The sequence below is a fragment of the Emys orbicularis genome, chromosome 4, assembly GCF_028017835.1.
Source record: "Emys orbicularis isolate rEmyOrb1 chromosome 4, rEmyOrb1.hap1, whole genome shotgun sequence".
In the NCBI taxonomy this organism is placed as follows: Eukaryota; Metazoa; Chordata; order Testudines; family Emydidae; genus Emys; species Emys orbicularis.
In genome coordinates this window covers 122328836-122352207 of record NC_088686.1, presented here as the reverse complement: position 1 = coordinate 122352207, position 23372 = coordinate 122328836, and the positions used below count along the sequence as shown (strand labels likewise).

Sequence of the window (23372 nt, the reverse complement as noted above, 5' to 3'; positions counted from 1 at the left end):
CATTCCTGTGGGATTAACTGTGCTACAATCTACTTTAAAGGAGTCTATTTAGCCCTTCTTTCCTCAGTAGAGTTACTGCTTGGAAATCACCTGGCATGGAGCACCCACAGGTAACATCACTAGAAAGAGAAGTTACCTACCTTGAATAGTATCAGAGGGGTAGCCGTGTTAGTCTGAATCTGTAAAAAGCAACAGAGGGTCCTGTGGCACCTTTAAGACTAACAGAAGTATTGGGAGCATAAGCTTTCGTGGGTAAGAACCTCACTTCTTCAGATGCAAGTCTCTTGCATCTGAAGAAGTGAGGTTCTTACCCACGAAAGCTTATGCTCCCAATACTTCTGTTAGTCTTAAAGGTGCCACAGGACCCTCTGTTGCTTTCTACCTTGAATAGTAACTTGAGTTCTTCAAGATGCATGTCCCTATGGGTGCTCCATTACCCACCCTCCTTCCCCTCTCTGCTTTGGAGTCCCCTACCCAGGTGGTGATTCCTTGGTACAGAAAGAACTGAAGTGGTGGCTCATCTGGCTCTGCCCTACATGCCTTCAATACAGGGCATGAGGATAGCTAGGGCACATGTGCAGACCGCATGGATACTTCTGGAAAGAACTCTCTGCTCGAAGGCACATGGGGCACAAGCACATCTGAGGTGGAACACCCATAGGGGAACACATCTCAAAGAATTCATGTTACTTACCTCTACTGTAAATACTCTCTCCTCCTGATAAAGGCTGCCTTCTGAGGATGAAGTGGGTTATTGTTTGGGCCTGTTCTCTTTGTCAGGAGTCAGGGCCTGCAGCAGAGCCAGTCTCCAGGCCACCTAACAAGCACAATTGGCCTGTAGCGGGCTGCCTGATTAGCTGCACTGTTTGATTGGTTGGTAAGGTCAGCAGAATTGGCTCTTCAGCCCAGTAGCAGCAGCTGCTGAAAGCATTCACCCATTCTGAACCTGCTTGTTCCCTGCCTTGGCCCCAGCCCTGCTCCTGCCTTAGCCCCAGCCTTGCCTCACTTCAGGTACACTGATTCTGTCCCTGACTTCAGGGTTTAGCATGTCACCTCTGGCTCTGGTTCTGGTTCTGACCCTGGGCTCTGGTTCCTGACTACTGTCTCCTGCTCTAACCACCCATATCTCCATCATTGATGCTCATTGATTGGTTTGTTTCTGGTTAGGAGTGAGGAACAGCTACTGGTTTGGTTTCATTGTGCAATTGTATTTTTAATGTACGTATGGCAAAGGTGCCTAATACTTGGCATAGGCACTTTCCTATATAAATTACAAATCAAGATATAAATGTGGAGTCATTATATTCTTAGGGGTATGGTGGGTAAATATTAATTTTTCTGAAGATAGTTTATTATTATTATCTCTTTGTCGCACCAGTGTTGGGGCACAGGCTGGCAATCAAATGTTTTTATCCCCCTCTGTCATTTGCTCCTGCTTCCATCTGCTCTGTGGTGTTGAGATCCACTGTTCTGCCCTCCCTGCTAAGTGTTCTTCTTCAGGTTTCTCTTGAGCTCCCTCATTTCCTCACACCAGTTGGTTTCCACTTGACAGCTTCATGCGATAGTCTGTGTGTTGGCATCTGGAGCATGTGCCCCAAATACATCCAGTGCTTCTTTTTCATTCTAGTGGAGACGAGCTGCTGGTTGGTGATTTCTTTGTTCTCTTCATTGGTGATAATGTCTCTCCATCCAACGCCCACAATCTTTCATAGGCACTTATTTTCAAAGCCATCTAGTTTTCTGTCTCATGTTTCAGTAGGTCTCCAACTTTTGTGGCCGTTCGTTAACACTGAGATCACATTTGAATTATAAATCCTCAGTTTTGTTCTAATGCTGTATAGCTTTAATTTTCATACATTGTCACTTCTTTCTTGAGGTCTCTGATGGCTCAGGCAGATGAACTGTTCAACTTTCTTGAAGGTTTTGCCTTCTAATATGGTATAACTGCTTGGTGTCTGGGTTTCAAGGATGTTTATTTTGGCATAACTGATTTTGGGCCCTGTTTGACCTGCTGTTTTTGCCAGAATGTCTGTCTTTGTTTGTAGCTTTTCGGTGGTGTCACTGAGTAGCACAATATCCTTATCAAAGTTTAGGTCATCTTGGCATTTTCCATCTACCCATACCATGCCAGTGTTGGTATAGCTAATAGCTGAAGAATATTCCACAGTGGATGTCTTTGCAAACTGTCAAATGCTTTTTGAAAATCAGTTAAATTGATAATAAGTGGAGCCTGCCATTCTATACGTGCTTCTATGGTGGTCCTTAGTGTAAATATCTGATCTACACAGGATCTCTTAGTCCTGAATCCAGCCTCTTCTTCCTTATGCTTTGCATCCACTGCCTCTTTCATCCTGTCTACTATCACACTACAGAAAACTTTCTCTACAAGAGAGAGTAGTGTAACTCCTATCCAGTTGTGTAGTCAGTTCACCCTTTTTAGATATTCTGACAATAGTTCCACATTTTCACTGGTCAGGAGAGGTCTCTTTTCCCCAGGCTTCATTGACTAACCATGCTAATTTCATTAGAAGGGTGGCACTTTTAGCATTTCTGCTGTGGTTTGATCATCTCCCACCACTTTATTGTTTTTCAACTTCTTGACTGAAGCTTGTGCTTCTGACATCTCTATTGGACCCATGTTAATATTAAGGTGATCAGATTTGCATGTTTCATTGAACTCTGGGGTTAAAGTAGAGCTGTCTCTGTTAAGGACTTCTTTGAAATGCTCTGCTAAGCTGTTTTTTGTTCTACCTGAGCTGTAAGCATTTCTCCATCTTTGCTTTTCATTGACCACTTCCTGTTTTGAAGTTTCCACGCCATGTTTTAGAGACTTAGTAAATAATTCTGTGGTTTCCTAGCATAGCAGCAGCTTCAGCTTCAGCTGCCTGGTCTGCAGCACATCTCCATTAATCTTTCCTTGCATTGCTTTTCGCTGCTTTGTCTGCATTCTTGTTCTATTTTTCTTTTCCCCACAATTTCCTGGGTCTTAGCATTCAGGAGATTTCCTTTCAGTGCTTTTCTTTCCTCAATGAGACACGTTTCTTGGCAACTGTGACTGCTGCAGCTTGAATCAGATTGTCTTTGAAAACTGTCTGTTTCTTTTCAAACCCAGTCAGTGTCTTAGAAGTGTCACAAATCTGTGGTTAGTTCAAGCTGGAATTTCTCACCGTACTCTTTTGTCTTCAGTTCTGTACTGTTGACTTTCTTTGCCACTTTCTGTTTAAAGTTGATCTTTCTTAGTTTTAATTTCAGTTTGGTAATGCAAAAATTCTAGTCACCGCTGCCATCCGCTGCTTAATATTCCCTTGTGTCTTGGACAGATGACCTGTATCTCAAGTTGATGCAGATGTGACCACTCTGGTTTTTGTTTTGTTTTGCTATCTGGCGAATTCCATGTTTCTTTGTGTACGTCTTTATGGAAGACCAGGCTGCTTGCAACAACTAGCTCAGACACCAAGCACAATTTAATGACTCTTTTGCCATTTTGGTTGATGATTGTCAACCTACACTTCCCCACTGCTCTTTCCCTTCCTTGGTTGTCACATCCTAATTTAACATTAAAGTTACCCATCACATGGAGTAAGTCATGTTTTGGTACTCTCTCAATCATAGAATCATAGAAATGTAGGGTCAGAAGGGATCTCAAGAGGTCATCAAGTCCAGCCCCCTACACAGAGGCAGAACCAAGTAAACCTGGACCATCCACATGTGTTGGCCAACTTGTTCTTAAAAACCTCCAATGATGGGGATTCGGCAATCTCCCTTGAAAGCCTATTCTGGTGTTTAACTACTATTATAGTTAAAACGTTTTTCTTAATATCTAACCTAAATCTCCTGTGCTGCAGATTAAGCCCATTGCTTCTTGTCCTACCTTCTGTGGACATGGACAACAGTTGATCAAAATCCTCTTTATAACAGCCCTTAACATATTTGAAGACTGTTATCAGGTCCCCCTTTAGTCTTCTTTTCTTAAGATTAAAGATGCCAATTTTTTAAAAATTTCCTCATAGCTCAGGTAATTTTTGTTGCTCTCCTCTGGACTCTCTCCAATTTGTTCACATCTTTCCTAAAGCGTGGCGCTCAGAATTGGACACAACTGAGGCCTCACCAGTGCTGAGTGGGACAATTCCCTCCTGTATCTTACATATGACATTCCTGTTAATACATCCCAGAATGATATTAACCTTTTTTGCAACTCCATCCCATTGTTGACTCATATTCAATTTGTAATTCTCTAGAACCACCAGATCCTTTTCTGCAGTACTGCCACCTAGCCAGTTATTCCCCATTTTGTAGTTGTGCATTTTGATTTTTTTTCCTTCCTAAGTGAAGTACTTTGGACTTAACTTTATTGAATTTTATCTTGATGAATTCAGACGAATTCTCTAATTTGTCAAGATGGTTTTGAATTCTCATCCTGTCCTCGAGTGTGCTGGCAGCCCCACCCAGCTTGGTGTCATCTGTACATTTTGTAAGCAGACTCTCCACTCCATTATCCAAGTCATAATGAATATATTATCTTACAACACAAAACAATATTTATTATATTATACAACGTACATATATGGTGACTTATTTTGTATGGCACATTTGACATTTTGAAAAACACCTAGAGCTGTGGAGTGACATTTCCATTAGAATGAAAAATAATTTTAAATACAATTATCTGGTGGAAGCTGAAAACAGAGCTCTCTTCGGCTTAGTACTGTGAAGACTTACAAATGTGCTTTAATTTTCTGCATTGTACGTAGCTGTGGGAATATAGGCCCACATTAGTTTTGGGTGAACTATGGTTTTAAACTGAGCTGAGCTATTAGCATGAGAAATAGGCCCAAAGGATGTGACCAAAAAGAATGGGATCATGAGAAAGAAGAGTTGTTGTGTTAAACTTGTACTGACCTTTGAAAATACCAGTGTTATCTTATTTTTGGTTTGGTGAAGTAACAGAAATAAAACACGGTTAACTTGGAACCAAGTGTAATAAATAATTGGCTGCATAAGAAACTTCTTCATCTAGCCTTAGCTAAGGTCTGATAATTAGCAATGATATCACTGGTTAAAGGGTATAAAAAAGTAATCTCTGAAAGGGTTCATTGCTAATACCTGCCTAACCCAGTTGGAGACGACCAATATGGGTTACGCACTCCATTCTTGATCAAATGCTTATAAATATTTTTCAGAGTGGTAGCTGTGTTAGTCTGTATCAGCAAAAAGAACGAGGAGTACTTGTGGCATCGTAGAGACTAAAAAATGTATTTGAGCATAAGCTTTCCTGGGCTAAAGCCCACTTCATCAGATGCATGCAGTGGAAAATACAGTAGGAAGATTATATATATATATATATATATATATATATATACATACATACACACACAGAGAACATGAAAAAATGGTGGTTAAAATGCATAAAGTTAAGCGTGTACACAGAAGCCTTTGCAGGATTGAAGTCTAAATGAGTTCTGTTCTCAGTTTCCATCCGATGCTTATATTTAAAATCTAAGTAAGACTTAGCAGAATAAGGGCTGTAGTGTGCCTCCATCTGGAACGCTGGCTCTCTAGTGCTGCTTGTTACTGCTGGGGGGGTCTATGGCAAATGACAAGCTGCTGCCCTTGTTCTCCACACAAACATTGTGTGCACATCACACCGATGGCTTTGTAACATTCATCCCAGCTTCAGGTCACCTGCAGGTTTAAACTACTGTAAATGGTGGATTCGATGTAACTTGAAGTTGTTAAATCATGATTTGAGGACTTCGGTAACTCAGCCATAGGCTAGGGGTCTATTACATGGGCAGATGGGTGAGGTTCTGTGGCCTGCAATGTGCAGGAGGTCAGACTAGATGATCATGATGGTCCCTTCTGCCCTCAAAGTCTAGAGAGATGATGCAGGCAGGTGCTTGGCCCACTTCCTGTTTGTGGGTGAAGGCATTTGGCTCATTTAAGACCATAGCCTGGCCAAGTCAGGGTCAACCATGGCAGTTTTGCTCCTCTCATTTTTCAACCTCTCGGGTTCTTTTTCACTTGCACAGCCACTGACACAGTCTGACTGCACCGTGTCACTGAACTGAAAGCACAAAAGCTTACATTAGTGACCAAATGTGTACAACAAGCCCAAAAGAAACACACTTTTTGGGCATGTCTACACAGGAGCTGGGAGGTGTAATTCCCAATGCGGATAGTCAGATACATGCCAGCTCTGCTTGAGCTGGCACACAAGTACAATCCTGCCCAAGAACCTGGGAACATATTCAGGCAGCTAGCTCTAGCTGTTGCTCGTGCCACCATGGCCACACCCCTATTTTTAGCACACTAGCTTGAGCAGAGCTTGCACATGTCTGTCTACCTGCACTGGGAAACATGTTCCCAGCTGCAGTGTAGACATGTCCCTGTGTCACAAGCTAATTACTCCCGTCCTCCCTTATTTTTCCTACACGTACGCAGTCCAAAAGGGTCTTGGTGGTGAAATTCATCCTATTGCACTGCAGAAGGAGCACCATGAAGAAAACACAGAAGAGGAACAGAACGTTCCCAGCGTATCGATAAAATCAAGGTGAAATTATTTCAAGCTGAGTGAATAGACAGGAAACAGGGGCTGCTTGTAAATGTGAACATGTTTTCTGTTGCGACAGTCGTGAGCCACAAGCTTCCTTCTGGGGATGAATTTTAAAAGTCCAATTCACTCCAAAACAGCTCTTTTCAGCGATGCATGGTAAGCACAGACTGCATTATATTTCAGTTGAACTAAATCATATTAGATACAGCTTTATGAAGACATTCTAAATCTCTTATTAGGAGAGAAGAGGAGGTCTGAGCTGTTTGTTTTCTCCTAGAAATAGAGTGGCTGTAAACTCATAATTGTGTCTTTATTTAATCTCCAGGTACATGTCTTGTATTTACACCTTAAGGAAGAAAAATGTTGTGAATCCCTATTGCTCCACCTCCACTGACTGATCTACTTTCCCTGTAAACTATAAGCACTCCACTTGTTTCTTTCTTTTTTTGTGGGGGTGAGAGCCTGAGCAGCATGTCGGGATTGCCAGAGGCTTCAGAATCTCTCCACAATGCATCTAATAGATGGAGAGAGAGAGCATGAGTGGGGCAGACATGTCCAAAGGTGAAGCGAGAATCAGCATTGCCTTAAAATCATCTAAAATGCAGGCTCTTGCATGTTGTATTTCAGATTTTTCTAGGAAAGAGCCTCTGAAAACCTCATCTCCAGTTTGTAGCCTCCCCACAGCTCCTTCCTCTTTGCTGCCTACAGGCCTGAGATCATGAAACCTTCTGAACAGAACCTATTTAACTGGTTACATGAAAATATTTTTTGTTTTTATAATTGTGTCTTTCTAGCTGTTCCTGCAACTTTATGATACCAGTAGGTACATGGGGCTGTGGCTGTGTATGCCTCTCTGTGCCCTACAGGGCTACGCATGCCATTAATTTTTCAACAAAGAAAAAATAAAATAAATGATGCACATCTTAGTTTAAATCCTCTAATTTGCCATTTGAGATCCTTCCTAATATCCCATGGTGAGCGGAGGCAAGTCACTAACTGACGTCCTTGTGCAGCGACTGGGCAATATGCTGTCGTATGAGGCCCATTATAAAAATCAAGAAAGCATTGAAGATCAGCTTTAATTGGAGATGTTTTAGTTTCTTTGCTGAGGAAATAGCCATTTGCTCAAAGCTTTGCTGTTCTTCCTCCTAGATTTTTTCTGTGTGTACATCTGTATTTGAGCACCGAGAAAACTGAGAAACAAATCAAGCGAGGCCACCAGATCTAGTTTGAAGCTTTCAGGCTAATGGTAAGTTCATCACTCTCTGCATTTTGCCTTGGGTTCGGCTAATTTCAATCTGATGTCGTTATAGTTTATCCATTCGATTTATGGGGGCTGATCAGTATGTCAGAAATGATCCTTCCCTTGCTGCACTGACATTCAAAATACCCTTGAGGCTTTCCAAGCTAGGACTGGTTCTCAGTACACAGGTCCTGATACTCCAGGACTCTGATGCACAGATTCAAGACTGTGCTAGGATATTTTCTGTATTAGGTATCCCCACCCCAGTGTTTGGAAATCCATTCAGATGATAAATAATATATTATAGCACCTTTCATCCCAAAACTTCCGCTGGCTTTACAAACAGTAACTAAGCTGCATGACACCCCCTGTGAGCTAGAGGAGCACAATTGTCCCCATTTTACAGATAGGGAAACTAAAGCCCAGGAAGACAAAACGAGCTATCCAGTGAGTCACTTGGGAGGAAAAGCACTGAGGAGTTATAAGCCTCAGTGACCTGCTCTCACCACTAGGCTACATTTCTTCCCTCTACATAGGAATAAGAGTTGTTATTCCAAATTAACTATTAATAATGGGACTTTACATTGTATTTTAGGTTTCCCCCCCCCCCCCCCCCCGATACTGGTGATGGAAAACGAAAGCAGCATCAGTGACCTGCTTGTACGTGCCCTTGACAACCTTCCTCGGAAAGACTTCAAAAGATTTAAAGACAAACTATTACACTCTGACTTTAAGGGGAAAGGTAACATCCCCTGGGGTCAGCTGGAGAATGCCGACAAGATAGATACTAAGAACCTCCTGATGGCATTCTATGGTGCAGAAGATGCAGTGCATGTAACTATAGATGTTTTCACTCAGATCAGCCTCAGAGAGGCTGCTGCAAAACTCAGAGAAGAAAGAAAGAAAGAAAGGTAAGAAATCTAAAAATACTCTAAAACCTGGGAGTCTCCCCCAGGGCAGCAGCAGAAGGAGAAAGGCTGATGGCAGGAATGACAAATTCTGAATCCCAGCTGGAAATGAGGGGGACTCAGAGCAGAATTGCCCACAGCAGATTCTCTGACCTACTCCACTCCCTTTTCACCACTCCGCTGGCACAAGGGGAGCAGAGTAAGCCTGTAACCAGGGCCGGCTCCAGGCACCAGCCCAGCAAGCAGGTGCTTGGGGCGGCCAACGGTGAGGGGTGGCATGTCCGGCTCTTTGGCGGCAATTCATCGGCGGGTCCCTCACTCCCTCTTGAAGGGAAGGACCTGCCGCCGAATTTCTGCCAAAGACTGAAGCGGCAGCGGTAGAGCTGCAGATCGTGATCGCGGCTTTTTTTTTTCCGCTGCTTGGTGCGCCAAAAACCCTGGAGCCGGCCTTGCCTGTAACTCTCCAACTGAGGAAATCCCCAGCGTGGGGGTGTCCCCAGTGGGTGTGGAGCTAACAAAGCGGTGCAGAGAGAATGTCACAGACAGAGAACGGAGGAGGAGGAAAAACTAGAGTGCATCTCCAGCTGGGGGTCTGTTCGTTGTGGACCATTGGTAGCTGGTGCGAGTTTAAAACAGCTCACAGGCTGCTCTAACCTGTGCTGCAGCTGGGACATAGAATTGGAAACTGATCACAGCAGAGAGTCTGGCCCAGTAGATTTTCACCAAACCGCTGATTGGCCCCATGAGACCCTTCTGGAATTCCAAGCAGGAACTTTATCTTCAAGGCTATTTTTCATTGAAAACAAACAAAACAAATTCAGTGCAGTACAAACAGCCAAGGAGCCAGCAAACCCGGAGAGCTGCAGTTCCAAAGGCCCTTGGCTGCTTTTCATACAATCATAGAATCACAGAATATCAGGGTTGGAAGAGACCTCAGGAGGTCATCTAGTCCAGTCCCCTGCTCAAAGCAGGACCAACACCAACTAAATCATCCCAGCCAAGGCTTTGTCAAGCCGGGCCTTAAAAGCCTCTAAGGAAGGAGATTCCACCACCTCCCTAGGTAACCCATTCCAGTGCTTCACCACCCTCCTAGTGAAAAAGCTTTTCCTAATATCCAACCTAAACCTCCTCCACTGCAACTTGAGACCATTACTCTTTGTTCTGTCATCAGGTACCATTGAGATCAGTCTAGATCCATCCTCTTTGGAACCCCCTTTCAAATAGTTGAAAGCAGCTATCAAATCCCCCCTCATTCTTCTCTTCTGCAGACTAAATAATCCCAGTTCCCTCAGCATCTCCTCATAATTCATGTGTTCCAGCCCCTTAATAATTTTTGTTGCCCTCCACTGGACTCCTTCCAATTTTTCCACATCCTTCTTGTAGTGTGGGGCCCAAAACTGGACACAATACTCCAGATGAGGCCTCACCAATGCCGAACAAAGGGGAACGATCACGTCCCTCAATCTGCTGGCAATGCTCCTACTTATACAGCCCAAAATGCCGTTAGCCTTCTTTGCAACAAGGGCACACTGTTGACTCATATCCAGCTTCTCATCCACTGTAACCCCTAGGTCCTTTTTCTGCAGAACTGCTGCCTAGCCACTCGGTCCTTAGTCTGTAGCAGTGCATGGGATTCTTCCGTCCTAAGTGCAGGACTCTGCACTTGTCCTTGTTGAACCTCAACAGATTTCTTTTGGCCTAATCGTCTAATTTCTCTAGGTCCCTCTGTATCCTATCCCTACTCTCCAGCATATCTACCACTCCTCCCAGTTTAGTGTCATCTGCAAACTTGCTGAGGGTGCAATCCATGCCATCCTCGAGATCATTAATGAAGATATTGAACAAAACCAGCCCCAGGACCAACCCTTGGGGCACTCTGCTTGATACTGGCTGCCAACTAGACATGGATCCATTGATCACTACCCATTGAGCCTGACGATCTAGCCAGCTTTCTATCCACTGTGACAGGGTCAGGCCAGATGGCTACCGAAGAGTGACAGAAGGCAAATATATTAGTCCCAGATTAAGCAGGTCCCTTTTCCCTGGGTAAGGTAACAGGGGCAGTTCCAGAACAAGCAGGAACTTGCTGGAACCAATTAAGGCGGGCAGGCTAATTAGGACACCTGGAGCCAGTTAAGAAGCTCCTAGAATCAATTAGGACAGGCTGGCTAATCAGGGCACCTGGGTTTAAAAAGGACCTCACCTCAGTCAGTGAGGCGCATGCAAGAAGCTGGAAGCAAGAGGCACTAGGAGCTGAGAGTGTGAAGGCATACTGCTGGAAGACTGAGGGCTACAAGCGTTATCAGACACCAGGAGGAAGGTCCTGTGGTGAGGATAAAGAAGGTGTTGAGAGGAGGCCATGGGGAAGTAGCCCAGGGAGTTGTAGCTGTCCCACAGCTGTTACAGGAGACAATCTAGACAGCTTCAGTCCACAGAGCCCTGGGCTAGAACCCGGAGTAGAGGGCGTGCCCGGGTTCCCCCCAAACCTCCCAACTCCTGATCAGACATAGGAGGAGTTGACCTGGACTGTGGGTTCCACCAGAGGGAAGGTCTCTGGTCTGTTCCCTGACCCACTTGGTCGATCAGCAGAGACTGCGGGGATTGTTCTTCTTCCTTTTCCCCATGCTGGCCAATGATGAGGTTAGTGAATGGCAGATTTGAGCCATGAAAGTGGCCAAACTGAGGGCTGCTGTGAATCTCTGAGGCAAGCAAATCTGCCAATAAGTGCAGGACCCACCAAGGCAGAGGAGGAACTTTGTCACACCACCTTATCAGGGCCGGCTCTAGCATTTTTGTCGCCCCAAGCAGCAAAAAACAACAAAAAAAGCCGCGATCGGCGGCAGCTCTACCGCCGCTTCATTCTACGGTGGCAATTCAGCGGCAGGTCCTTTGCTCCCAGAGGGAGTGACGGCCCCGCCGCCGAATTGCTGCCGAAGGGCCGGACATACCACCCCCCTCTTCATTGGCCGCTCCAGGCACCTGCTTGCTAGGCTGGTGCCTGGAGCTGGCTCTGCACCTTATAGTCCATTCATCCAGCCCATACTTCTTTAACTTGCTGGCAAGAATACTGTGGGAGACCGTATCAAAAGCTTTGCTAAAGTCCAGGAATAACACATCCACTGCTTTCCCCTCATTCACAGAGCCAGTTATCTCATCATAGAAGGTGTCAGGGTTCCTTTCCCAGTCTGAACTCTGGGGTACAGATGTGGGGACCCGCATGAAAGACCCCCTAAGCTTATTTTTACCAGTTTAGGTTAAAACTTTCCCCCAAGGCACAAGTTCCACCTTGTCCTTGATCGCTGCCACCACCAAGTGATTTAAACAAACATTCAGGGAGGGCCACTTGGAGCCCTACCTCACCCCAAAATCTCCCCCCAACCCCCTACACCCCTGGGGAGGCTTGAGAATAATATCCTTACCAATTGGTTACAAAGTGAGCACAGATCAACGCCCCAGGTCTTTAGGACACTGAAAAACAATCAGGTTCTTAAAAGAAGTTTATTTAAAAAAAAGACAAAAGAATTATGTCTGTAAAATCAGGATGGAAGATAACTTTACAGGGTAACAAAAAGATTCCAAACATAGAGGATTTCCCCTCTTGGCAAAACTTTAAAGTTACAAAAACAGGGATAAACCTCCCTCTTAGCACAGGGAAAATTCACAAGCTAAAACAAAAGGTAATCTAACGCATTTCTTTGCTATTACTTACTATTTCTGCAATATTAGCTGCTTAGTCCAGATATGGCTTAGGGAGATGTATTTACCCTGCCCTGGTTCCTTTGCTGACTCCGAGAGAACAAAACAAAGACACAAACAAAAACCTTCCCCCACAGATTTGAAAGTATCTTCTCCCCTTATTGGTCCTTTTGGTCAGGGGCCAACCAGGTTATCTGAGCTTCTTAACACTTTACAGGTAAAAGAGGAATTAACACTTTACAGGGTAAAGAGGGATTTTATGGTACCGTTAGCTGTATGTTTATGACAGAAGGCAATTAGGTTAGACAGGCATGACTTCCCCTTTGTGAATCCATGCTGACTGTTCCTGATCACTTTCCTCTCCTCTAAGTGCTTCAGAATTGATTCCTTGGGGACCTGCTACATGATTTTTCCAGGGACTGAGGTGAGGCTGACTGGCCTGTAGTTCCCCGGATCCTCCTCCTTCCCTTTTTTAAAGATAGGCACTACATTAGCCTTTTTCCAGTCATCCAGGACCTCCCCCGATCGCCATGTGTTTTCATAAGATAATGGCCAATGGCTCTGCAATCACATCCGCCAATTCCTTTAGCAACCTCGGATGCAACGCATCCGGCCCCGTGGATTTGTGCTCGTCCAGCTTTTCTAAATAGTCCCGAAACACTTCTTTCTCCACAGAGGCCTGGTAACCTCCTCCCCATGCTGTGCTGCCCAGTGCAGTAGTCTGGGAACTGACCTTGTTTGTAAAGACAGAGGCAAAAAAAGCACTGAGTACATTAGCTTTTTCCACATCCCCTGTCACTAGGTTGTCTCCCTCATTCAGTAAGGGGCCCACACTTTCCTTGACCTTCTTCTTGTTGCTAACATACCTGAAGAAACTCTTCTTTTTACTCTTAACATCTCTTGCTAGCTGCAACTCCAAGTGTGATTTGGCCTTCCTGATTTCACTCATGCAGGCCTGAGCAATATTTTTATACTTCTCCCTGGTCATTTGTCCAATTTTCCACTTCTTGTGAGCTTCTTTTTTGTGTTTAGGATCAGCAAGGATTTCACTGTTAAGCCAAGCTGGTCACCTGCCATATTTACTATTCTTTCTACACATCAGGATGGTTTGTTCCTGCAATCTCAATAAGGATTCTTTAAAATACAGCCAGCTCTCCTGGATTCCTTTTTCCTTCATGTTATTCTCCCAGGGGATCCTGTCCAGCAGTTCCTTGAGGAAGTCAAAATCTGCTTTTCTGAAGTCCAGGGTCTGTGTTCTGCTGCTCTCCTTTCTTCCTTGTGTTAGGATCCTGAACTCAACCATCTCATAGTCACTGCTTCCCAGGTTCCCATCCACTTTTGCTTCTCCTACTAATTCTTCCCTCTTTGTAAGCAGCAGGTCAAGAAGAGCTCTGTCCCTAGTTGGTTCCTCCAGCACTTGCACCAGGAAATTGTCCCCTACACTTTCCAAAAACTTCCTGGATTGTATGTGCACTGCTGTATTGCTCTCCCAGCAGATATTGGGGATTGAAGTCCCCCATGAGAACCAGGGCCTGTGATCTAGTAACTTCTATTAGTTGCATGAAGAAAGCCTTGCCCACCTCATCCCTTTGGTCTGGTGGTCTATAGCAGACTCCCACCACGACATCACCCTTGTTGCTCACATTTCTAAACTTAATCCAGAGATTCTCAGGTTTTTCTGGAGTTTCATACTGGAGATCTGAGCAGTTGTACTGCTCTTACATACAATGCAACTCCCCTACCTTTTCTGCCCTGTCTGTCCTTCCTGAACAGTTTATATCCATCCATGACAGTACTCCAGTAATGTGAGTTATCCCACCAAGCCTCTGTTATTCCAATCACATCATAATTCTTTGACTGTGCCAGGAGTTCCAGTTCTCCCTGCTTGTTTCCCAGTCTTCTTGCATTTGTGTATAGGCACTTAAGATAACTCGCTGATCATCCTGCTTTCTCAGTATGAGGCAGGAGTCCTCCCCTCCAGGGCCGGTGCAAGGAAGTTTCGCACCCTAGGCGAAACTTCCACCTTGCGCCCCCCCCAGCCCTGCGGCAGCTCCCCGCCCCCCCTCCACCCTGAGGCCCCCCCGCGGCAGCTCCCCCCCTGCCCTGAGGCGCCCCCTCCCACGACAGCTCCCCCCCTGCCTGGGGAGCCCTGCAGCAGCTCCCCCCCGCCCTGAGGCACCCCCCTGGGGCAGCTCCACACCCCTCCGACCCGGGGATCCAAGCGGCGCGCTGACCCAGGGGAACCCTTGGGCTGCCAGTGGCGCGCTGACCCGGGGAACCCCTGGGCTGCCTGCTGGCGGCTCAGACTCCCTCTCCCTCCCAGCGCAGCGGCCACTTAAAAAAAAAAGGGGGGGGGGCCTCTTTTTGGTGCCCCCAAATCTTGGCGCCCTAGGCAACTGCCTAGTTGGCCTAAATGGTAGCACTGACCCTGCTCCCCTCTTGCGCTCTCCTGCTCGTGCTTCCTTCCGGTGTCCCACTTCCCCACTTACCTCAGGACTTTGGTCTCCTTCCCCCGGTGAACCTAGTTTAAAGCCCTCCTCACTAGGTTAGCCAGCCTGCTTGCAAAGATGCTCTTCCCGCTCTTCATTAGGTGGAGCCCATCTCTGCCTAGCACTCCTTCTTCTTGGAACACCATCCCATGGTCAAAGAATCCAAAGCCTTCTCTCTGACACCACCTGCGTAGCCATTCGTTGACTTCCATGATTTGATGGTCTCTACCTGGGACTTTTCCTTCCACGGGGAGCATGGACGAGAACATGACTTGCGCCTCAAACTCCTTTTCTTCTTCCCAGAGCGACAAAGTCTGCAGTGATCCACTCAAGGTCATTCTTGGCAGTATCATTGGTGCCCACGTGGAGAAGCAGGAAGGGGTAGCAATCCAAGGGCTTGATGAGTCTTGGCAGTCTTTGCATCACATCGTGAATCCTAGCTCCTGGCAAGCAGCACACTTCTCGGTTTTCCAGTTGGGACGGCAGATAGATGACTCAGTCCCCCTGAGGAGGGAGTCCCCGACCACCACCTGCCTCCTTCTCTTGGGAGCAGTGGTCGGGAACCCCCATCCCTAGAACAGTGCATCTCATGCCTTCCAATCAGTGGAGTCTCCTTCTGCTCCCTTCCCTCAGATGTATCATCTAGTCCACTCTCCACATTACAGACGCTCCCCAACTTACACAAGTGTTCCGTTCTGGAACACCTTGCGTAACTCAAATTTTGTTTAAGTCGGAAATGTATACCTGACTATTATGCAAAACAAACAAACAAAACCCCTCATATTTCTAGCTTATGGAACTATTTCCATAAGTGCAGATTTGCGTAAGTTGGGTCTTGTGTAACCCGGGGAGCATCTGTAGTACCTGTGGAGAGAACATGAAAACGGTTGCTCGCCTGTATCTGCATTGCTGGTACATGGATGCTCCTCTTTCTTCTTCTGGAGGTCACATTCTGCCAAATTTCTTCACCGTCCTTCTGTCCCCACTGCGCTGCCTGCTCTGATTCTTCAGAATGTTGTGCCCGTAGAAGCATATCCTGACGTCTGTCCAGGAAATCTTCATTTTTCTCTTATGCAATGCAGGGTTGATGCTTGTTTCTCCAGACCTTGAACCTTCTCTTCCAATATGGAGAGCAATTTGTACTTTATACAGACAAAGTCGCTTCTGTCCTGTGGAAGAAAGACAAACATGGCACATCCTGTGCAGGTCACAACAGCTGATCGCTCACCATCCATATTAACGTCCTTCTAAGAGCTTCCTCAGCTGTTGCAGCAACTCCTCAGAGAACCCTGAAAGATGAAAGTCTCAGAGAGCTCTCCCTAGGTGAACTCCCAGTCAAACTCCCTTTGTTAGCCTCTCCGCTGTGTCCCACATGAGTGCCAATGGGGATCCACTCTTTAGTTAGACTCCATGTGCTCTGTTGTGAGTGAAACTCAATCTCCTGTTATAGTCATTCCTCTTCCTCTCACTCATGGTGACAGTGGAGCTCAGCTGGGTTGGTTCTGCCCGGGGTCCCTGGGATGGAACACTCCAGGGCTGGCAGTGGGGCTCTCCCAAGAGGCCTTTGGCATTCATTGCCCTGGACAGCCCCCAGGGTGTGAGTTTAGCAGCCTCCATAGTGCAATGCAGGGTATTTATTTGTTGTAGACTGTGAGCTCTGTCAGGCAGACACATCCTTGTGCAGCGACTGGGCAATCTCTCAGTTTGTATTTAAATCTTTTATACTCATAATCTATCTGATGATGAGGGAAAACAACATCCACCATGGTGAGCCAGAGAAACCAATGTGTTAGATGTTGTGCCTCTCCGGTTAGACTACTGTGGGGAAGATGTGATGGAGGTAACCCCAGAAATCCTCAATCAGATCGACCTGAGACAGTCTGCTGCTAAATTCATGGAGGAAACAAAGACCGGTAAAGAGCCTAAAGTTGTTGTGACTCCTGGGAAACTCTTCTTCAATATTCCCCCTCCCCCACCCAAAAAACAAAAAAGATACAGCAGAAGCACTAACAGCTGTAGTCAGTTAATAATACCGAGTAGGTTCCAGGACAGAAGGGAAAGCCAGTGGGAGCTGGAGTGATCCAAAGCAGGGATGCAGGATTTTCCTAGTGCGCATGTAAAATTGGACATTCCGGCACGAGAGGGAACACACAAGTTGCTATATGGATACTATACTGACAAGCCACATCAGACGAAAGAGATGTGATAAATGTAGGGTGACTAGATGTCCCAATTTCATTGGGACAGTCCCAATATTCGGGGATTTTTCTTATGTAGGCGCCTATTACTCCCCACACTCTGTCCTGATTTTTCATACTTGCTTTCTGGTCACCCTAGATAAATGGCATGGCATTCCTGTTCAGTTTTCAGATTGGATCTCAGTGGAGAATCTGAGAAAGAGAAATGGGGGAAAGAGCAAGCAATTTGAGGGAACTGGCAGCCCAGATACCCCATGGTTCTACTGCTTTGCTGTGGTCTGATGGCACAAGAAGTGTAGCAGAAAGTGGAAGGGGAATCCCCAGCTAGCAGAGAACTGGCCTAGGCTGCTCCTGTGCCACCATCTCGTGCAGTCCCTAGCCGAGGAGGCGTGGTCGTGGAACGAGCACTACTGTATTCCAGTGAATCCTGCAGCTATACTGGCCCCTTGAGATCACAATCACTTGGTGTAATTTAGAACAACCCTCAAGCTCAGATCATTTTAGAACTAACCACCAGCTGTAGAATCAGGGAGATCTCATGTCTTTTTGTTTTTGTTAGTTGTTTCTAAATTTTTTTCCTGTGAGGACAGCCTTTAAATCTCAAACTAATCACTAGGGGTGAAAGGATGAGGGTAGCTGTCTGAACTTCCGTAGCAACAAGCTGAAGGGACCTAAAAATACACTCAGCATGCTTTAACAACAAAATCTGTTCTGTTTGAGATGTACCTAAGATGTACCTATGGGTTAACCCTTTCCAGAGCCCGGAGGTCAGTTCCGTGCATGCTGGTGCAATTGTGGTGGGCATGGGATCCACAGAGAAGGGGAGGTGAGCTAGGGCAGAAAGCTGAGGTGTAGGACTAAGGCCAGAGCATGGCCAGGGAGGGAGGTGGGGGAGAAACACATTCCTTTCCAAGTCCCACTGGACACGTCACTAACTGACCTGGGGCTGTATGGGCTGTTTACCAGAGCTTCGTCCATACAGGTGGATCCCTGGGACAATGTGGCTCTATTGGAGCTGTGCTGCCAGGGAATGGGAGGAGCAGGACAGGGTGGGAGGGCACGTCTGCACGTCTCAGAGAGATTTTTTGCAATATCTTCATCATTGAGCCTCCTTGGGATTGCGTGGCACCTCTTGTGGTGACAGCAGCAGTGGGGAACTCTGATTTTGCTGGAAGAGGGAAACTGCTAAGGGACACATATTAAATATTTTTTACATTTGTGAAACTTTGACTTTTTACATTATTTTAACATCAAAAATACTGAAAAATCATAATCGATAAAATAAGTGACACCTGCATTTCAATAGTCAATGTTTGGTGAATTCTTGGATCAAAGAAATGCTTTGGGGAGACTGGTGCTCAGGAAACAGACATGCTTTCAGGCTCAGGAAACTTTTGTAAGCCTTGCTTCTGGCCAGCAATGATCAAAGAGACATTCAATCCCTTATTCCTAGCAACCACAATCTTCATAAACTCTCTCGCATGCAAGGGAAGTGTGACCAATAGGATACAGCCAATTGTCAACAGAAAATTGGCTTTGTCAAAACAAATTTTGTTTGTGAAAATTGCCTGCTTTCCATGGGAAAAACAAAATCTTTTTCTTATGAAAACAGAACAATTTTGATTCTGAAATGCTGCTGGAGTGCTGTATGGGAGTCATAGTTCAGGTGCTTCATGACCCCTTTCTTCTCTATGGGCCAGGCTCCATCTCTGGACTACATCTCCCATGATGCAACATGGTGGCTCAGCAAGAGAGAAAACCATGATGCATCATGGAAGATGTAGTCAGGCTATCCTCTGCCTGTGGCACATAATAGTCTAGTATCCTGTGGGCTGTAATACTTTTGTCTCATTTTGGTTGTTGGGTTTAGTGTTCAGGGGCTGGGGGGTGTTGGTTGGAGGTCAGACTACATGATTAGGTGGTCCCTCTGGCCTTAAACGCGATGGTATTATTGAAATTAATTTCCCTTGTTAGTTTTATCACAGGAAAAGGAGAAAACAGCAAAAGTTGAAGAAGAAACAAGAGAGAATGACAGACGATGGGATCTGGGACCATGTGCAGAGATACATCATGCCAAGGAGCAGGGAGAAGATCATCCCTCTCCGAAAGGCTCTGGTAAGACTGCACTTACAATACTGCATTCACTTCTTAGTCCAGTTATGACAGAAAGATGCATCTCAAACGAGGGGAACTCAGAGGACAACAATAAATGTAATTAAAGAACTGTACTATTGACCTACAAAGAATGAACAAATATACTAAATTGTTATGTCCAAAATATTATAGCGGGACTAACTCCACACTGACAGGAAGCAGCCCTGCATGTATGAAGATGCCATTTGCTGTGCACTTATTGGGTCAATTTACACTGTATTAGGAATTGTGTAATGACCATTTCTAGAAATGGTTTATCACATGTGAATAGTGATAAATCATTTAATGCATTGTGGTTGGTCTGTGTGCTCCTACTCAGGCTAGAACACATTTTTGTTTTTCTAAAGTGTGCTCATATGGTTTGGCCCTATGCACACAGCCTGTAAACTGGTTTAATGGTGCCCATGGTTTAAAACGTTTTAAAGGATGGCTTTTTAACACAATTCTTAACATAGTGTGGTCCCGACAGATCCCAGTCATCGGCGGGCAGGATTGAACCTGGGACCTCTGAAGTGTAGTGCATGAACTTCTACTGCATGAGCTAAAAGCCAACTACTGGCTGTTAGCTAAGGTTGTAGAGAAGACTCATTTTCTCTCTCTCTCTCTCCAAGTGTTCTCAATGCCACTACATGGGACAGAACACCACACCCAGGAGGTGTGTGGGTTACAATAGCATTCGGAAATGTTGCTGGAGTGCTGTAGGGGAGTCATAGTTCATGTGCCTCACGACCCCTTTCTCCAATATGGGCCAGGCTCCCCCTATGGACTACATCTCCCACAATGCACCATTGTTGCTCAGCAAGAGAGAAAACCATAGGGCACTATGGAAGATGTAGTCAAGCTAGGGATCTTGGCCCATAGAGGAGACAGGACCTTCATAAGCAAGTCAGCTGTCCACTGAAACACTGACACTCCACCTCCCACACTGCACTATTTAGGATTAGAGACAGGCCCACACTAAACACCAATGTCTAATCCTGTCTTTCAATGTTTGGAGTAAAAAGAACAGGAGTACTTGTGACTAACTATTTGTTAGTCTCTAAGGTGCCACAAGTACTCCTGTTCTTTTTGTGGATACAGACTAACATGGCTGCTACTCTGAAACCTGTCAATGTTTGGAGTGACAGTAGCAGGGAATGGTGATGTAGGGTGAAGGAGAGGCGAGCATCTAGCATTGAGAAAAATAGAAATGTATTAAAAGAGCTAGCAAACAGGAGAGGAGAGAAAACATAACCAGGGAAAAAGAAGAGAAGTAGATAGAAATAACAAAAGAAGACAAAGGGTACTGGGGGGAGGGGGAGGAGAATAGAGAAATAACACAGAAACTAAAAGAAAAGATCAGAAGGAACAAAAAAAGGAATGAGCCAAATTATCCTTATTCAGAAAAGCACTTAAGAAAATTCTTTACTTTAAGCACATGCTCAAATCTCATTTATTGTAATGGAACTTAAATCTGTGCTTAAGAGCATTGCTGAATCAGAACCAAGATGATAGAGGATCAAGGACAAAATAATTAGACTTTAAAAGACAAGAGACTTTTTAACCTGTAAAATTGTAGCAAAATGTCAAGTCACATGATGGTGGGAATGCTGGGTGAAAGGGGGCATGGGGAAAATGGAAAGAGTAGAATGCCACCAATATCTTGTCCTGTCCAACTTCTGGACATAACCAATGAATGGCAGTTCACATGACCTTTGTTTGAACAACTGTCTGCAGTATGTCTAATGCTTCATGCCATTGACATTGAATTAGATTACCAGAAGAAGTACAGAGAACATATACAAGGAGAATACCAACTAATAGAAGACAGCAATGCTCTCCTGGGTGAATATGTGAGTCTAGACAAAAGATACACAACACTGCTTATTGTAAAGGAACATCGGCAGCGGGAGGAGAAAGAACATGAAATAATCACCAGAGGAAGGAGACACGCAGAGTTGATGGCTCAACAAACCAGTCTCACTCAGATTAGTGTTTTATTTGACACTGGTAGAAATCGACAAAGCCCAAGAACTGTTGTGCTGATGGGAGCTGCTGGAATTGGGAAAACAATGACAGCAAGAAAGATCATGTTGGACTGGGCAGCTGGAAAACTCTATCAGAAAAAAGTTTGATTATGTTTTCTATATAAATTGTAGAAAAATAAATCGTGTTACTGCACAGAAAAGTGTTGCTGATTTGGTTTTAAACAATTGTCCTAATGGAGAAGGACCAATTAAAGAAATCTTTAAGAAGCCAGAAAAACTCCTGTTTATAATAGATGGTTTCGATGAATTGAATTCCTTGCTAGATATTGAGGAAGTTAGTCTGTGCACTGGCCCATTTGAGAAGAAGCCAGTGAAAACCGTACTGTGCAGTTTACTGAGAAAGAAAGTTCTTCAAAAATCCTTCTTACTGATCACTACAAGACCAACTGCTCTGGAGAAACTACAGCAGAATTTGAAATTTCCATGTTATGCAGAGATAATGGGATTTTCTGGACGTGACAGGAAAGAATATTTTCATAAATTCTTTTGTGATGAAAAGAAAGCAGCACAAGCCTTTAATTTTGTCAAAGAAAATTAAATGCTCTTCACCGTGTGCTTTGTCCCCATTGTGTGTTGGATCATCTGCACGGTTATGAAGCAACAGATGAAAAGAGGGGAAGATCTTGCACAAACTTCAAAAACAATCACATCGGTATATTTGCTCTTTCTGTCCACTCTGCTAAGTGATCATTTCACTGACTCAATACAAGAGTCTAAAACTACCGTGTGGAAGCTTTGCTCATTGGCGGCAGAGGGAATTTTAGAACGGAAAATCCTGTTTGAAGAAGGTGACCTGAAAAAACACAATTTATCCTTGTCTAACATTCAGTCTCTCTTTCTGAATAAAAATATTTTTCAAAAAGATACAGAATGTGAAAGTATCTACAGCTTCATTCACTTGAGTTTCCAAGAGTTTTTTGCAGCTATGTTCTATGTGCTGGAGGAAGATGAAGAGACAATGAAAAAATCATTGACTTCTAAGAAAGATGTGAACCACATGCTAAACATGTATGGAATATCTAAAAATAATTATTTTATGTTAACAGTACGTTTCCTGTTTGGTCTATTAAATAAAGACAGACTAACTGACATAGAGAAAAAGTTACATTGTAAAACATCATCTGAAATAAAGCTGGATTTATTGAAGTGGTTTAAAGCAGAAGCTAAAAACATCCCCCTTCTGCCTTTTAAGACCTATGGGGAACTGCATGACCAGATTGAGTTGTTTCACTGTTTGTATGAGAGTCAGGAAGAAGAGTTTGCAAAAAGCGCAGTGGATAATTTCCAAGAAATTAGATTGGAAAGCATCAGGCTTACAACAATGGATGAAATTGCTCTTTCATTCTGTGTAAAGAACTGTTGTAGTAAGCAGTCACTTTACCTGTGTAATTGTACTCTTGGGATTGGAGAACGAGAAGAAGGATGGATAGCAAAGCTACGGAAATGGTTATTTCCTCTGTAAGTATCACAGTTTATTTAATATAAATCCTTAGAGTAGCATCTCGTCATGTCACCATTATAATGGCCTTGATTTATGAGATATTTGCCTTGGTCTTAACCAGTAAAATGAGGTTACACTAGCTGGGTCAGAAAATCTCATGATTCCAGGGTAGGCAGGAATAGGGAAGCAAGGGTTAACCAGAAGGACCCAGAAACCGCTGGGGGCCATTAGCTTCCTAGGAAACTAGCTTGGATCAGATAGAAGGAGGAAGCAAGCTGCTATGGGGCTGGCAGTAGTTGCATTGAAGAAAATCAGCTTCCTGTTGAAGAGAGATTTCTAAGACCATTGTAAGTTTGCTTTGCTGAATTTAAAAATCTGTTTGAAAGCTCTGATCTCTCTGTCCTAAAAGGAGAAGTAACCAGAAACTCATTGCTAGATCCTGAATGCAATAGGCTTTTGGACACATTTGGTGTATCTTAGCCCAGCAAAGGACCACTTGCCACACAATGGCATAATCATGTTTGTTCAATTAAACAATACTGTTGTTCTAAGTGCACACATCCCAGAACTGAAACTCAGCTTGCACCACCTGAATTCTGAATTTCTAGTGCTACATTGTTTAACAATTTAGTGACATTTATCATTTCAAAATTCAGATACAGT

The 23372-nt window shown here is 44.6% G+C and overlaps 1 pseudogene; it reads left to right on the top strand.

Moving 5' to 3' along the window:
* Positions 1 to 8423: 8423 nt before the first annotated feature.
* Positions 8424 to 22730, top strand: LOC135878171 (NACHT, LRR and PYD domains-containing protein 3-like; annotated as a pseudogene).
* The last annotated feature ends 642 nt before the right edge of the window (positions 22731 to 23372 follow it).